The sequence below is a fragment of the Miscanthus floridulus genome, chromosome 8 (genome assembly GCF_019320115.1).
Source record: "Miscanthus floridulus cultivar M001 chromosome 8, ASM1932011v1, whole genome shotgun sequence".
NCBI lineage: Eukaryota > Viridiplantae > Streptophyta > Magnoliopsida > Poales > Poaceae > Miscanthus > Miscanthus floridulus.
The window spans coordinates 80,432,029-80,448,776 of record NC_089587.1 but is presented as its reverse complement, the minus strand read 5'-3'; positions in this window follow the sequence as shown (position 1 = coordinate 80,448,776).

Sequence of the window (16,748 nt, the reverse complement as noted above, 5' to 3'; positions counted from 1 at the left end):
GTCCCCGTGATATGTCATTCCAGGGAACTCACATTGCCCACAGTGACGGACGCGTGGTCACTATGCTGCCTACTCCCTGTACGGCCGCTGACCAGCACGTTGATTCGCCGCGCCGCCCGTCGGGGCAGAGTGGGACGCGATGACCCGCTGACAATGCCAGGGCATGGCATCATCGGCGGACAGGCGTCCGGCGCGGAGCTGTCCCTGTCACCACCTGCTATGTCAGCGGCGCCCGTACAAAGGAAAAGAAAGGCCCGGTGACCCTGAATGACTTCCTCTCTCTTGTTCTCATCTTTTCTCCCGCTGTAACCCGTGCTTTCCCTTGGCCAATAAAAGAGAAAGCAAGGCACCCCACTAAGGGGCATCGCACCGCATCAGATCAAGACCACTAGCATCGAACCTCGAAGACATAGCCGAGCAGCTACCGAGCTCTCTGTACCCATTCGTTCTTTCCACCAGAGACTTGGGACTTGTCCCTCTCTCGCCCATTTGTAACCCCTACTACGAACTTTTCAGTGCTAGTAACACGAGCAGCAGCAACGAACTGGACGTAGGGACATTCCACCTGAACCAGTATAAACCCCGTATCCTCTTAGCACACCATCCGAGCCAGACGCGCAATATTAGAAATTTACTCGTTGGTGTTTACTCTAAACACCGATAGTTGGCGCGCCAGGTAGGGGCCTTTTGCGCGTCTCGACATCCAACAGCAGGCCTCAGATGGCTAGTCACGACATCAGTTGGGTCTCGGGTGCACACGTGCGCTTCGAGGACCTGGACTTCATCATCATGACGGAGGAAGAGTTGGCGATGGCTCCCGCTGTTGTCCGACTCTCCACTCTGCCAGCCTCGACACAATCGGCGAGGCACTTGAGGAGCTATAGCTGCGCGCACCGGAGGTCCGCGCCCCCAAAAGCAAGTAGCTCCTCAACTTTGACTATGTGAGGTCGGAGCACTAGCTCAGCGCCTTTCTGAGACCCCGACCGTCCCGGGAAGACCTGCGCCATCTCATCTTCTCATTCACCAATGTCATGGCACAACTTGCTGGAGGGGAGTTGTCCGGGACCTAACACCGGTGTACTCCAGAGGTGGAACCAATAACCATCGAATGTTAAAAACTCCCGGACGGACAATGACGCCGCTGCTTTCCTTACCCGAATGACGGGAGTTTGGTTCCACCTCGCCCGACGCCCTCGGGCCAGCTCCACCTCGCCCGAGGGCTAAGAGCTAGGCTTCGCCTCATCTGACGCTCTTGGGCCAACTCCGCCTCGCCCGACCCCTGAGGGCTGGGCTCGGTCTCTATCGAGGGAAAAGGGCCAGCTCTGCCTCGTTCGAGGGCTTAGGGATAGATTCCGCCTCGCCCGACCCCCGAGGGCTGGGCTCGGTCTCTCCTGAGGGATAAGGGCTAGCTCTACCTCACCCAAGGGCTTAGGGATAGACTCCGCCTCGTCTGATATCCAAGGACTGGCTTCGTCTCGCCTGTCAACCTCTTCCCACCCCCTCACGATGATAGGTACAGAGTAGGACAAGACGTTCGGGTCAACCGCGGCTTCAAGGACCATACCCTGCACCCTGGCAGGAAAAGTACTACTAGGGAACAACAGGATGGGTGCTTTTAGATCCTTCCAGGCATAGCAGAGCCTGAATAGTATTGCAGGTGCATGTTCTTCGCCCTACAGAGTTGTAGGCACCACCTTCGGCCCTCGGACAAGGAACCCAACGTAGACATATGACAACCACTATGCTCCAGGAAAGGACTCGCGACCTCCACAGATGACAGATGTGCTGTCACCACGTTATGGTCCCAAGGGCGCGGCGCCCGCTTTGCGACCCCTCGGGTCCACCAGATCGGAGCACTCGCTTCAGCCTCCGGACGCCCTCTCCAATCGGAAGGCCTTGCCCATAGCACTACCTCGGACCCTGACCCCGCGTCCCTCCGACAGGGACTCATAGGAACCAGAAGGCGTGCGGAGCAAGGCTGGGCAAGGCTCATAAGTCAAAACCACTATACCAGAGTCCATACCCTACGCGGGGCAGTACTCTATAGTCATCCTGACATTCTATAGTGGCATCGATAGTATTGTAGGCGCTTATCATCCTCTCACACCCGCCAGAATGGATAACAAGGCTTGGTAGACATGAACAACAAGGCTAGGAAACATACGCACCCTTGCCCTCTCACTTGTAAAGTCGTCCCCTTCATCTATAAAAGGGGATGTGCTTCCTCCAACAAAGGGACCGACTTTTGACAATACAACACACATCACACACAGTCAAGCTGCTACCAAGCTCTTGGCATCCTTTGGACCCCTCCATCAGAGACCTGGGACCAGTCCCTTTTTCGACCGTTTGTACCCCCTACTGCGAACTATTTTTCGGTGCTAATAACACGAGCAGCAACAGACTGGACGTAGGGACATTCGGCCCGAACCAGTATAAATCTTGTGTCCTTTAGCGCACCATCCGGGCCTAACGCGCATTACTATAAATTTATTTGCCGGTGCTTGTACGAAACACCGACAGTTGGCACACCAGGTAGGGGACTTTGCACGTTCCAAATCAGGCCTCGGATGGCCACCCATGCAATCAGCTGGGTCCCAGGCGCACACGTGTGTTTTGGTGACCTAGATTTCATTGTCACACTAGGAGGAGAGCTGGCGCTGGACCACACGGCCATGCAGTATCTCCCTTCCATCAGCCTCAGCCACTGGAGGCTTGAGGGCCAGCCCGACGACTCCCTTGGACCCCAGTTATCCAGGGAGGCCCCACGCTCTATCTCCCTCTCTCCAGAAGGCCCCGTACGGAGCGCCCCGATAGCATTTCCGTTCGGTCTCCACAACGCCGTGGAGACTGCTGGCCACCTTCTGGCACTACGCATGGTTCAGCCACCCACGAACATCGAGTTCATGGGGACAATTGAACATGATATGGAGACTCTCCACAGGCTCCCCATGGAGGAGCCAGGATCGTCCTCCAGCTCTGACTCTAGTAGGGGGAGCCATCACCCTTCCTGGGAATGCTTCATGGCGCAAACCCCCGAGGGGCACATCGAAAGTGTCTCCGGGGAAGAGGCCACCCCAACAAGCAACCCTGATGGCAGGACCAGGGAGGAGACGGTGGCCCCATCCCGCCTAAGGATGGAGCAGCTGAGGGCCTGCAAGCTAAAGATCGATGAGGCCGGGCAAGGGCTCATCCGGGAGTACACAGACATCAATTGTGAGATTGAACGCCGCGTAGACGATGGGCGCGCGTGTGCCACAGCCCGCAATGTACACCAGAGGATCCTCACCGACGACGGGACCCTCCCTCACTTTGCTCGGGTGAGCCAAAACATCGTCGTTGTGATGGCCTTGCTGCACGGCCTTCTAGAAGCTGCGACGTCCGAGGATCGCCGGGCCCGCCGAGAAATTCACACGTTGCTCGAGCGTGCGGCGGCGTAGCAGGCAGAACGCTCATTGTCTCGACAACGCAAGCCCGACGCCAGCCAGCACACGCCCTCAGTGCACCCCACCAAGGACGCGTCCATTCACCAAACACCACCAGGCGGCAGGTAGCACACCACCGTCCTGGTACATCAACGTCTCGGCCACGACCGCGACGTGCACAGCACCATCGACGCCCACAGGCGCACCCACGGCGACGTAGGTGAGGGAGCCCGCTGTGGCTACCATCCTTGACGTGATGGACGCTACGACAGCGGCGAGGACCGAAGCCCGAGCCCTGGCCTACCAGGCCCTCTAGCCTTTAGCCGACACATCCTCAACACTGCTTTCCCACTAAGGTACCGACCGCCAGCCAACATCCCTAAATATTTTGGGGAAAGAAACCCCAGGCTTTGGCTCGAAGACTATCGGCTTGCATGTCAAGCTGGTGGTGCGAGTGATGACGATTTCATCATTCGCAATCTCCCACTATTCTTGGCCGATTCGACATGAGCGTGGTTGGAGCACCTATCGTCCAACGCCATTCAAAGTTGGGCAGATCTGACTGAGATCTTTGTGGGCAACTTCCAGGGCACGTATAAACACCCCAGAAACCTATGGGACCTCAAGAACTGCCGCCAGAAGGCTAATGAAACCCTCCGTGGGTACATCCGGTGCTTTTCCCGATAGTGCAATGAGCTCCCTAACGTCACCGACGCCGACATGATAGGAGCCTTCCTATCTAGGACAACCTGTGAGTCTTTGGTTCACAAGCTGGGATGAAGGGGCCCGCGGACCACCAAGGAGCTCCTGGACATCGCCACTAGCCATGCCTCTAGGGAGGAGGCGGTTGGAGCCATCTTCGACCGCTCCGACGGCAAGGCGAGGTAGGACGAGGACGCCAGAGAGGGCGCCTCCAACCATCCCACCAAAAGGAAAAACAAGAAGCAACGGCGCGACAGCTCACTTATGGCCGCTGCCGACCGCAAGGGTGGCTGGAAGCCCGCGGAGGGCGCTCCGAACCACTTTGAGAAAATGCTCGAGGGGCCATGCCCAAACCATGCTTTCCCGGCCAAGTATCTATACAAGGATTGCGGCCTCATGCGCAAATACTTGTCTGGGGGCCTCAACAAAGGGGAGCAGGGGAAGGAACCTGCCCCCACCACAGATGACGCAGAGGAGAAGGACGACACCTTCCCGACGCCGAACGGTGCCCTCATGATCTTCGGAGGATCAGCCGCCTACAACTCCAAGCGCCACCAGAAGGTCACACGCCGCGAGGTCTATACGGCCGGACCGGTCATGCCTGCCTTCCTCCGATGGTACCCGCTTGTTGTCAATCCAATCGTCGGCCCAAAGCGACTCACGAAAGTACTGATGGACAGAGGCAGCGGCCTCAACATCATGTACGCCAAGACGCTCGACGAGATGGGCATCGACCGAATGAACCTCCTTCCCATCCGAGCGCCTTTCCATGGTGTCGTACCTGGCAGACAGGCCATACTGCTAGGGCAGATCGATCTACCCGTCACTTTCAGGGATTAGTTGAATTACAGGACTGAGACCCTCACCTTCGACGTGGTAGGGTTCCCCGAAACTTTCCACGCCATCCTCGGACGTCCATGCTACGCGAAGTTCATGGCCGTCCCCAACTATACATACCTCAAGCTAAAGATGCCGGGCCCCTATGGGGTCATCACCATTGGCACCTCCTTCCATCGCGCTTACGAGTGCGAAGTCGAATGCTGCGGCCACGCCACAGCAGTTGTCGCCTCCGAAGAGCTCGCCACCCTCAGAGAGGAGGTCGTTGAAGAAGCACCCAAAGCAAAGAGGTCGTCCGAATCGTTCGAATCGGTGGAAGGGTCCAAGGAGGTCCTCGTGGACCCCAACAGCTCTGAGGGCAAGAAAGTTCGCATCGGAACTGCGCTCTCCTCCGAATAGGAAAGCGCGCTCGTCGGCTTCCTCCGTGATAACAAAGACATCTTTGCGTGGAAACCCTCAGATATGGTAGGCATCCCGAGGAAGGTCGCCAAGCATACCTTGAAAATCCACCTAGGCTCCAAGCTGGTAAAGCAATGCTTGCGCCGCTTCGATGAGGAAAAACGCAGGACCATCGTTGAAGAGATAGCGAAACTGTTGGCTGCTGGGTTTATTAGGGAAGTACACCACCCAGAGTGGTTAGCAAATCCCGTTCTTGTGCGAAAGAAGAACGGGAAATGGAGGATGTGTGTCGATTACATGGGCCTCAACAAAGCGTGCCCAAAAGACCATTTCCTTTGCCACGCATAGACCAAATAGTTGATTCCACCTCAGGGTGCGAAACCCTATGCTTCCTTTATGCTTACTCCGGCTACCACCAGATCACGATGAAAGAGTCCGACCAGCTCGCGACGTCTTTTATCACCCCCTTCGGATCGTTCTGCTACATTTCAATGCCGTTCGGTCTGAAGAACGCAGGGGCAACTTACCAGCGTTGTATGCTCAACTGCTTCGGGGACCTCATCGGGCAGACCATTGATGCCTACGTCGATGACATCATGGTGAAGTCCAAACGAGCTGACCACCTTATCGCTGACCTCGAACAAACCTTTGCGAAACTCTAGGCAAACGACATCAAACTGAATCCCAAAAAATATGTTTTCGGGGTCCCGAGGGGCATGTTGCTTGGCTTCATTGTCTCCGAGCGTGGCATCGAAGGCAACCCAGAGAAGATCTCAGCCATCACAAGGATGGGCTCGATCCAAAACATAAAGGGGGTACAGCGGATCATAGGGTGCCTTGCCACCCTCAACCAATTCATTTTGTGCCTCGACGAACGAGGACTCCCCTTTATCGACTCCTGAAGAAGTTCAATTGCTTCAAGTGGATAGCCAAGGCCTATGAGGCGCTTGACATGGTTAAGCAATTTCTAACTAAACCCCTGGTCCTGGTCCATCCAAGCAACGGAGAATCCCTCCTCCTGTACATAGCGGCCACCACGCAAGTGGTTAGCGCCGCCTTGGTAGTAGAGCGGGAAGAAGAGGGGCACGCCTTCAAGGTGCAGCACCCTATATATTTCATCAGTGAGGTATTATCCGACTCCAAAACCCACTACTCCCAAATCTAGAAACTCCTCTACACCATCCTCATCACCAAAAGGAAGCTACACCACTACTTCGAGTCACACCCTATGACAGTCGTGACGTCATTCCCCCTCGGCGAGGTCATCCGTAGCCAGGACGCTATAGGAAGAACCACAAAGTGGGCGCTCGAGCTAATGGATCAGGGCATTACTTATGCCTCCCGAACGGCGATCAAATCCTAGGTGCTGGCCGACTTCATCGTGGAGTGGACCGAAGTCCAGATGCCACCAGTAGTCGTCGATCAAGAGTACTAGACAATGTACTTTGATGGATCGCTGATGAAAAAGGGCATCAGCGCAGGACTAGTCTTCGTATCACCCCTCGAGGTCCACATGAGGTACATGGTTCGGCTCCATTTCCCCTCATCAAATAATATCATAGAATACGAAGCGCTCATCAACGGCCTATGAATCGCCATCGAGCTGGGCATCCGACGCCTCGACGTTAGGGGCGACTCCCAGCTGGTCGTCGATTAGGTTATGAAGGAGTCAAACTACCATGACACCAAGATGGCGGCATATTGCCAAGAAGTCCGACGACTGGAGGATAGATTCGATGGCCTCGAGCTCAATCACATCCCAAGGCGCCTCAACGAAGCAGCCGATGCGCTCACGAAAGCAGTGTCTGGCCAAGAGCCAGTTCCAGCAGGTGTCTTCGCTAGTGATCAACACAAGCCCTCGGTGCGCTATGTGGGGTTAGAACAGGCCGACGATGGCCCATCTGATCCAACCCTAGGGGCCGATCCACCAACTGCTTCGCCCGACCTCGAGGTCATGGAGCTTGAAGAGTGTCCAGTGGTAGAACCCGACCCTCTCAACGATTGGAGAACGCTTTACCTCGACTACCTCCTCCACAACACACTACCAGCAGACAAGACGGAAGCTCGACAGCTCATGCGCCATGCTAAGTCCTTCGTTCTTGTAGAGGGTGAACTCTACAAATGGAGCCACATCGGGATCCTATAGCTCTGCATCCCCAACGAACAAGGAAGACTTCTGCTGAGCGACATCCACAGCGGGGTCTACGGTCACCATGCCACACCAAGGACCTTGGTTGGAAACGCATTCCGACAGGGCTTCTACTGGCCCACCGCAGTAACAGACGCCGAGCAAATTGTATGCACCTACGAAGGGTGTCAGTACTATGCTCGGTAGATTCACCTTGCAGCCCAGGCGCTCCAGATGATCCCCATCACGTGGCCCTTCATGGTCTAGGGGCTCGACCTGGTTGGGCCACTCAAAAAGGTGCCCGGGGGCTTCACCCATCTACTTTTTACCATAGACAAGTTTACAAAATGGATCAAAGCTCGACCGATCTCCACGATCAAATCTGAGCAAGCTGTGCTGTTCTTCCTCGACATCATCCATCGCTTTGGAGTACCGAACCCCATCATCACAGACAACGGCACATAGTTCATTGGCAGGAAATTCATTCGATTCTATAATGAACAACATATCCGGATTGATTGGGCAGCCGTCGTGCACCCCCGGATGAACGGGTAGGTCGAGCGCGCAAATGGCATGCTCCTGCAAGGCCTTAAGCCCAGGATCTTCAACCGGTTGAAAAAGTTCGGCGTGCGCTAGCTCGCTGAGCTCCCAGCCATGCTCTGGAGCCTAAGGACAACTCCTAGCCGGGCCACTGGCTACATAGCCTTCTTCATGGTCTATGGTTCTGAGGCCATTCTCCCAACGGACCTTGACTATGGAGCACCAAGAATCAGAGCATACGATGAATAGGGGGCTGAGGCATCCCACCAGGACGCCATGGACCAGCTAGATGAAGCCCGCGACATCACCCTCCTCCGTTCAGCTAAGTACCAGTAGGCGTTGCGATGGTACCACAACCGACGGGTGCAGGACTGAGCCTTCAACGTTGGGGACCTCATCCTCCGCCTCGTGCAGAGCAACAAGGACCGCCACAAGCTCTCCCTACCCTAGGAGGTGCCATATGTCGTCGTGGAAGTACTTCGCCTGGGCGCCTACAGGTTGAAAACCATCAATGGTGAAGTCTTCACCAACGCCTGGAACATTGAGCAGCTACGTCATTTTTACCCTTAAATAAATGCATGTTTTTTCCTTATTAGTTTTTGTCCTTACAAATCCCCGATCTTTAGTGACATCCGACCCCTGCGAATCGCAAGGGGCCGGACCTCACTCGGGGGCTGATACAAATAATACAAGCACATTCTACAAACACTTCCTGCGTTATCTTTGCAAACTTCATCTAAGTTTTTTGGTTCTTCTCATAACAAGTCCTAAAAACTAAGATTTTGGGAACAAGTTCTGAGTACAACTGGTAAGACTGCGGGAGACCCACGCCCTAGCGGCTACAACCTCTTTGCTCACCAGCATAATCAGAACTAATTCACCCGCATTCCTAGTCTTTTGAAACTTGGGCCATGGGAAGGCATCAAAACCTCTTCACAAAAAGAGGGAACTGAAAAACTGTTACTGTTTTCGTAACAAAACATGAAAACTTGTCCATTATTGCACAAATTCACCACTTACAAAGTGATTTCATCACACAAAGGACTAGTGTACTCCTAAAATCCAAAGGACTGTTCACTCAGGGGCTCCCCCAAACTTATTCAATTACAGTCTCTACTTAGCTTTACTACGAGTATTACTGTGGTCGCCGCACCAAGCTCTCCATCGGTAATATCCAAGCATGTACACGGACCAGTTCGTCTACTACGGCCGCCGCGCCATGCTCTCCATCGGCGATGTCCCACCGCTTTGCCGGATCTTCGAAAGTGCCATCATCTGCAACAATGAGCACCACGCGCGACGACTGTGGGGCCCCGATGCTGGGGCGCCCAGGGACTACGCCATCGTCATCAGCCGTAACCCCGACAACAGCGCCTCTACCGGGACGCCTAGGGACTACGCCATCGTCATTGGCCGTAACCCGACAATGGCGCCTCCGCCGGGACGCCTGGGGACTACGCCATCGTCATCAGCCGTAGCCCAAACAATGGCGTCGGGGCAGAAAGCGCCTTTCGCTGAAGGAAGGCCACAACCAACGGTGGTGAAATCGACAATGCTCATCGCCCTCCGATGCCTTTTCTCCTTCAGTAGTGGCGACCCCTCCTCAGAACAGGCGAACTGTGCCATCTCATCTATGTTGGATAACCTCCAGCTTGACATCACGCTCTGTAATCATGGGTGGACTTGTGAGTTCTTCTCTCCCTGACATTACCCTCTCTTAGGAGCCGATGCATTCGGTGAGAAGAAAGGAAAAGAGGTGGCGGCTCAGAGGCTGGTGGGGAGGTGGGGCGAGAACTCTTCCCCCCTATTTAAAGAGGGGGCTTAGCAGCTAAGGAAAGGCGAAAGGTTCGGACGAAAAACTTTCTGCCTTCCCCTATTCAATGCAAATGCGAAATCATTGCTGGCAGAAATCCGAGGGGACGTGCTGGAAACGATGGGACGCGCTCTGGTTGATGGGACGCCGCCTGGTAAGCCAGAACGTCACCCGGGCATGGCCCACTGCTAATACGCCCTAGACGCGAGAACCGGGGCACGCTCACCTGTAGGTGACTCTCCGCTTCCCCAAGCAGGACCATGGAACAACCCAATGACGGAACCTCCTGCTAGGGGGAGCCCAGTAGGCCTCCTAGGTCGATCGGGCGGCCCAGGCAAAAGCACCAACAAACGACCGATTGAAAGATAAGCACCCCTGTTTACTTACTTTGAGTGTTGAATTCTTTGCCAAGCTTCCGACCCCAGCAACGGCAGAGGCATGAACATCGCTTGGGGGCTACCGAGGGTGCCTATTTGTCTAAAACACCCTCTTAGCCCAACCCCTCCTTACGTTTAAAAAACCAGAAGCACGACGTATGGGAACAAAACGAGAATACAACTGGGCAGACCAACATACTCTACGCCCCGATGGCTACGGTGTTTTTTGTTCACCAGCATAATCATGTTCACAGTTCCTCACATTACTAGCCTTGGCTCCTGCCTTCCTGAAAGAAGTTGGAGGGGTCCACCTGCAGAGCCTCCCCTTCACAGGGGAAGCTAGCAGATCGCTTAAAAATCAATCACAAAAACAAAAGTAGCGATACTTATGCAGGTTACGCCGGTCTCATCGAAAACGTCAGACCCAAACCTAGCTCGGACACGTCTGGTAGGAGCTTCCCATGGCTCATACCACCAAGGTAATGTTACCGACCCCCGCTTTTGTTTCAATTAAACTATATCTTAAATTCATACATCCAAACGTTGCATATGCAAATTCTTGCATCCCAACGCTTCGTGTCACGTCACGAAGCGGTAGCCGCTTCATTCAATATGAGCGACGCCTGACCAGGGTTCAAAGGCCAGCCCACGAAGGGCTCGAGGCCGCCTCGTGTCAAATAGAGCCAAGGGAGGAAAACCAAAATGAGCCCCAGCGGCCCTGCCCGAACCCGTTCAGAAATGGACAGGGACATTTCGACCTTTCTCGTTTGATTCTAACCTCAAGCCAAACCCATAGAATCTTCAACGAGGAGAGGCCAACGGGCCACCTGAGCCCAGCAAATGACTCGAGCATCTGCCAGGAGGCGGGTTAAGAAGTAATGGAATGCCACATGAGGGCTCTGCCAGCCCCATCAGCGAATGATGGATCCAGATTCCACACAAACATACCCATTAGCTTGCTCATTGAGCGCGACACCTGAGCCATCAAGGCAAGTGTCGTCAACTTAGCCCTTCTGGTCACGGAAACTGAGGATGGGGTAGCGCACGAAAACACGGCTGACCCCTAATAAGACCCTAAAGGGCTCAAGGGTTCAAGCCGCTCGATCCAAGATCGAGAGACCGAGGTTTGAAGGCTGACTAGCAAAGGGTCCGGGGCCGCCTCGCGTCAAACAAGAGCTAGGGGAAAAACACAGATGAGCCTCAACGACCTTTGCCTAACCCACATTAAGGTGAATAGGGTCATCTCAACCTTCTTGTTCAATCCAGCCTCTAGCCGAGCCCATAGAAACCCCATTGAGGGGGAATATGTTGGAAGGCAGGCAAAGGAGTAACGGAACACACCCCCGAGGGCTTTGTCGATCCTGCCGCGAAGCAAACAGGATCGGATTCCATCCGAACATCCCCGTTAGCAAGCTCATAGCGCACGGTCACGCAGCGATCATCAAAGTCCTAGGTAAGAGGTATGAGTAAATACAAACGTAAGTTTGCCTCCCTCGCTCCGGTCTCCAGTAACATCCGACCCTAGCAACCGCAAGGGGTTGGATCTCACTCGGGGGCTGATAAAGGTATGGGTACCTCCTTTCTTTTTTTTCGAAAAAACATTACATTAGATCTCCACCTCGCATCAAGACTAGTGGCAAGATTCGAGGGAACAGACTGGTAAGACCGCAAGAAGCCCACGCCTCGATAGCTACGGTGATTTTGCTCACCAACACACTTAAAATTTCCTCCACAAAACTTTGGGCCCTATGGTCTTAACAAATGGAAGGGTCGATTGTCGAAATCTTTTCATCACAAAAAAGAGAAGGTAAGATTAAACAAACGAAACAAAAATTACAAAACCGTTTCCAGGACACAAAAATACTGACGCTTGTTCACATATTACAAATAAGTGTTTATCAAGCTAACTACTTCCACGAAGGGAGAACATCTTGTTTTAGCTGGTCCACCAGGTTCCGCGCGAGGGGAGCCACTGCCTTTTCCATCTTGTCTAGCTTATCATCATCATAAATAGGCGCAAAACCATGACTCATTACCTTCAGGTTGATCTCTTGATCATAATGGGAATGGGCGACAGCAAAGGCTTGGGTGATCCCAGCATGAAAGGCGTCCTCCTCAAGTTGGCCTACCCGCGCCGTGATTCCCGTGGCACAAGCTACAAGCAAGCTGGATCCTTCTGGCTATGCCACCTCCAGGGCATCGGTGACCACACCGATGGCAGTTTGTAGAAGGTCATGCTCGTCGCTTTCGACCCAGAGGATCCCTCGCACCTCGGCAAGCTCCTTCTCCAACCTGGTAACAACATTCTCAACGTCCAACCTCTGGCTCACTGCATCCCCAAGATCCACTCAGAGGGAGTCGGCCACCCCACGTGCCTCGTCGCACTCCCGGATGGCCTGGTCCGCCCTCTGCTACAACGCCGTGGACCTCTCCTTAGCCTTAAGCTTGAGATCTCGCTCTATCTCCAGCTCTGCCTAGAGCTCACCGGCCCGCTCACTACCCGCGGTGTCCTTCTGTAGTAGCTTGTCCTGCTCCTTTCAAAGCCTGACGGTTTCCTCCTCGTCCAGCTTCGCCCTCGCCGACAGATCCTCAAACATTCCATGATCCTCCTCCGCATCTCGACGTGCCTTGGCCTCCCGCTACTGTGCGGTAGCGAGTTGCGCGCCTACATCTCCTCGTAGCCTGGCCTCCTCGGTAAGGCGGTCCCATTCTGCCTTTTGCTCATGAAGGAACCAGGACTTGTCTCGGCTACGAGCAACAATGTTCTGAAAAAAGGATCGGAATTAGAAGACACGAAAAAATATGTGAAGAAAGAAGAAAACAAGCGAGAAGATCAAGCGGATACCCAGCTAGAAGGAGCGAGGATTTCGCGCAAGGCACCAGTGGCCTCATTCAAGGCATTCAACGTAGCCGAGAACCCGATGTCCAGGTTCTCCCTCTCCAGGCTCTCAGCAGCATCGTCGAGCGAGAACAGAGCCAATGATGGGTCCTCGGTGGCCATCCACTAGAGCGGCGGCTCTCCTCTCACGGGAGAGCGATTGCCTCCCGACAAAAGGGCCAAAGGCGGCTCCCTTCGGGTCCTCCCCACCACCATCATGACGACCGAAGACCCTCCGACCATGACCTCCTCCATCTGGCCTGCCTCGGGCACCATGGCCCAGACCACCAGTGGCGTAGATTGCGCCACCCCCTCGGGCACCACCATGGCAGTATCCGACCCCACTAGGCTTGTCGCGGTTGCGGCCACCTCCGGCTAGGCCCTTGGCGGTATGAACTACGCCGCTCCATCGGACGCCACCGTGGCGGCATTCGACTCCGCCCGGCCCGCGTCTGGTGCCATCACATGGGCCGCCGGGGGCACGGAATGTGCCACCCCCTCGGACGCCACCACGGCCGCATCTGGTTGCTCTCGGCTTGTCGTGGTCGTGGCTGCCTGCTCGACGACTACCAAGGGCATGGGCGCCGCCACAGACGCCGCCGGACCAGCCAACAAGGCTGCAGTGGTAGCGTCACTCCTGCCTAGAACAGGGGTGACGCCGGGCAGTGTGATTCGTCCCTCCTAAAGGGGAAGGCTTTTTCTAGGCGCCGGTCCCAAAGGGCGGCCCCATCGCAAGAATCTGCAAAATGGAAAAAGAGCATAAGGTTGGAACAAAAAAATAAAGGAGGAGAACGAGGGGAATCGGCGACGTACTCTGAAGCTTTCGGTCGACGGGAACGTTTCGGGGATGAATCCCCAAACCCCTGCTCCATATCATGTGGGTGGGACCATTTCAAGCCTGCCCCCTGCTCCGACACAGGGGGGCTCATCTCTCTTACCTCCGGAGGTGCGGCACTAGAGCCGCTCCTCTCCATCGGCTCATGGGGCACGACGCCAGAGCACCCCCCTCCATCAGCTCATGGGTCATGGCATCAGAGCCGCCCCCCTCCACCAGTACCTCGGGGATGGCCTCAGATTCATCCCCTCCCATCCACCGATCCGCCGTCGGCACCCCACGGGTGACGGTGGATCCTTCGGCTCTAGCCGGACTTAGGGGTAGGCCTGGCTCCGCTGTCCTCGCAGGCTCACTTCCCTCCGCATGGAATGGAAGGGGTCCCTATAGGGACAGTGAGTCCTCATTCACCAAGTCACCCCAATCCACGCCGGCTACCGTCTCATCATTGTCGTCATCATTGATGTCGTCATCACTACTAGTCTCCTCTCCTCGATCACGAGCTTGCTGCTTCTGTATCGCCTTCTTCTTTGTGAGCTCCCTCGTCTTTTTGTCCCAACCGGCCAGGGCGCAGTTTGCTGCCGTCTAGGCTGGGTCCTTTGGTAGCAGAACTGGGCTGTTCTTGAAGAACAATCCCCCGGCTAAACCCACTATCCCACGGTTAGCGTCAGAGGATCGAAAACTTCAAGCGAAAGGAGGAGCAAGGGAAAAGAAAACTAACAAAATCAACAAATCCTGGCTCCAGCCGCATCGGGGGATGTCCCGGCACCGGGTACACAAAGTCGAGGACGGCGCCAATAGAGTCCTTTGTGGGCTCCATCGCCTCCTTAATACACTATGCCATCTGATATAGGGGAAGCACGCACGCCATCAACAGCGCAACCCTCCTCGCATGGTAGGCACCAATAATCCCTGACCCCTTCACACCCTTCTCCTTCAGGGTTTGGAGGGCATCAAGAAGGCCGTTGAGATTCTTCTTTTCCTTGGCCTTAACGCCCCATCCCCATGACTTTGGGGCCTCCAAGATGTAGCGCCCAGTAAAGGCTGGCAAGGGAGCGGCGGCGTCGTTCTTAATGTAGAACCATTGCGAATGCCACCCCTTGTTGGAGGTGGTTAGATGCATCAACGGATACGCCCCCGCCCGGGTGCCGTGGAGGTGGATACTGGCACACCCCACCGATGCATGCAGATCTTGCTTCCTGGCCTACCTCTTCACGAGATTGACGGCGAAGAGGTACCGCCACAGGTCAAAGTGGGGATCTATCCCCAAGAACCCCTCGCATAGGGCGACAAACGCCGCAATGTGCTGAATCCCATTGGGGGTAAGGTGTTGAAGCTCCACCTGGTAGTAGTCCATCAGTCCCCAAAGGAACTGGTGGGCGGGTGTGGTGAATCCTCGCTCGTGGAAGTGGGTGAAAGAAATGACATACCCTTTGGGTGGCTTCGGTTCCCCCTCTTCACCGGGCAGCCGCCACTCCACGGTGGCGGTCAATGGGCGAAGGAGGCCTCGGTGGACAAGGCCCTCTAAGCGCTGATGAGAGATATTGGATCTGTACCCTAGCTCCATTACGACGGCAGGAGCAGCACGGGGAAGAAGGTAGCAGCAAGTCTAACGGTGGAGGCAGTACGAGTGTGAGAGACGCAGGCGATTGACGGCGGAGGCTAAGGACGCGAAGGTGAGGAGGCAAAATGCGGAACCCTGGGGGCAAACCTCATGGTCTTATAGGGGCGACGGATGCGAGAAGGGCAACCGTCTGCCTTGATCTCTGAGCCTACCATGCGCACTGCCGTGTCACCTCGTGGGATACGCGCACACGATCCCTATCCCTTCCCAAAAAATCACACCGAACGGTTCACCTTCCCCCAGTGGACCGGGACTCTTTCTCCATTGAGGGGACACGGGTCGCAGAGCTTTTTTCCTTCGGCCCACCTAGGGTCCCGAAGCCAAAGGCCCATCCCAATGAGGGATAGGCCCGCAAACTACCGAGACTCAAGGATGTGAGCATCACTAGGGCTACGATCCATAGTTAGGTCCCAGCCAGGCCGGCACTGACTAAAATATCCCATCGACAAAAACCAAGTCTTTCAGCCTTACCCATGAAGGGTCTGATACTACCCCCCAGGCAACTCTACTCAAAACACCCGGGGGCTCAGGGGCTACACGCATCGAGTGCGCTTGTGCGCACCCTCTGGCAAATTAACTTCGATGAAATTGAAGACACCCCCAAGCGATTCTGTCCGAATCACCCAGGGGCTCAGGGGCTACTGTCGGGGACCTAACACCGGGGTACTCTAGGAGGTTGAACCAATAACCATCGAACGTTAAAAACTCCCGGATGGACAAGGACGCCGCTGCTTTCCTTACCCGAATGACAGGAGTTTGGTTCCACCTCACCCGACGCCCTCAGGCCAGCTCCGCCTCGCCCGAGGGCTAAGGGCTAGGCTCTGCCTCGTACGATGCTCTTGGGCCAACTCCACCTTGCCCAACCCCTGAGGGAAAAGGGCCAGCTCCGCCTCGCCCGAGGGCTTAGGGATAGATTCAAACTCGCCCGACCCTCGAGGGCTAGGCTTGGTCTCTCCCGAGGGATAAGGGCTAGCTCCGCCTCACCCGAGGGCTTAGGGATAGACTCCGCCTCATCCGATATCCAAGGACTGGCTTCGTCTCACCTGTCAACCTCTTCCCACCCCCTCATGATGATAGGTATAGAGTAGGACAAGACGTTTGGGTCAACCATGGCTTCAAGGACCATACCCTACACCTCGGCAGGAAAAGTACTGCCAGGGAACGACAGGATGGGTGCTTTTAGACCCTTCTAG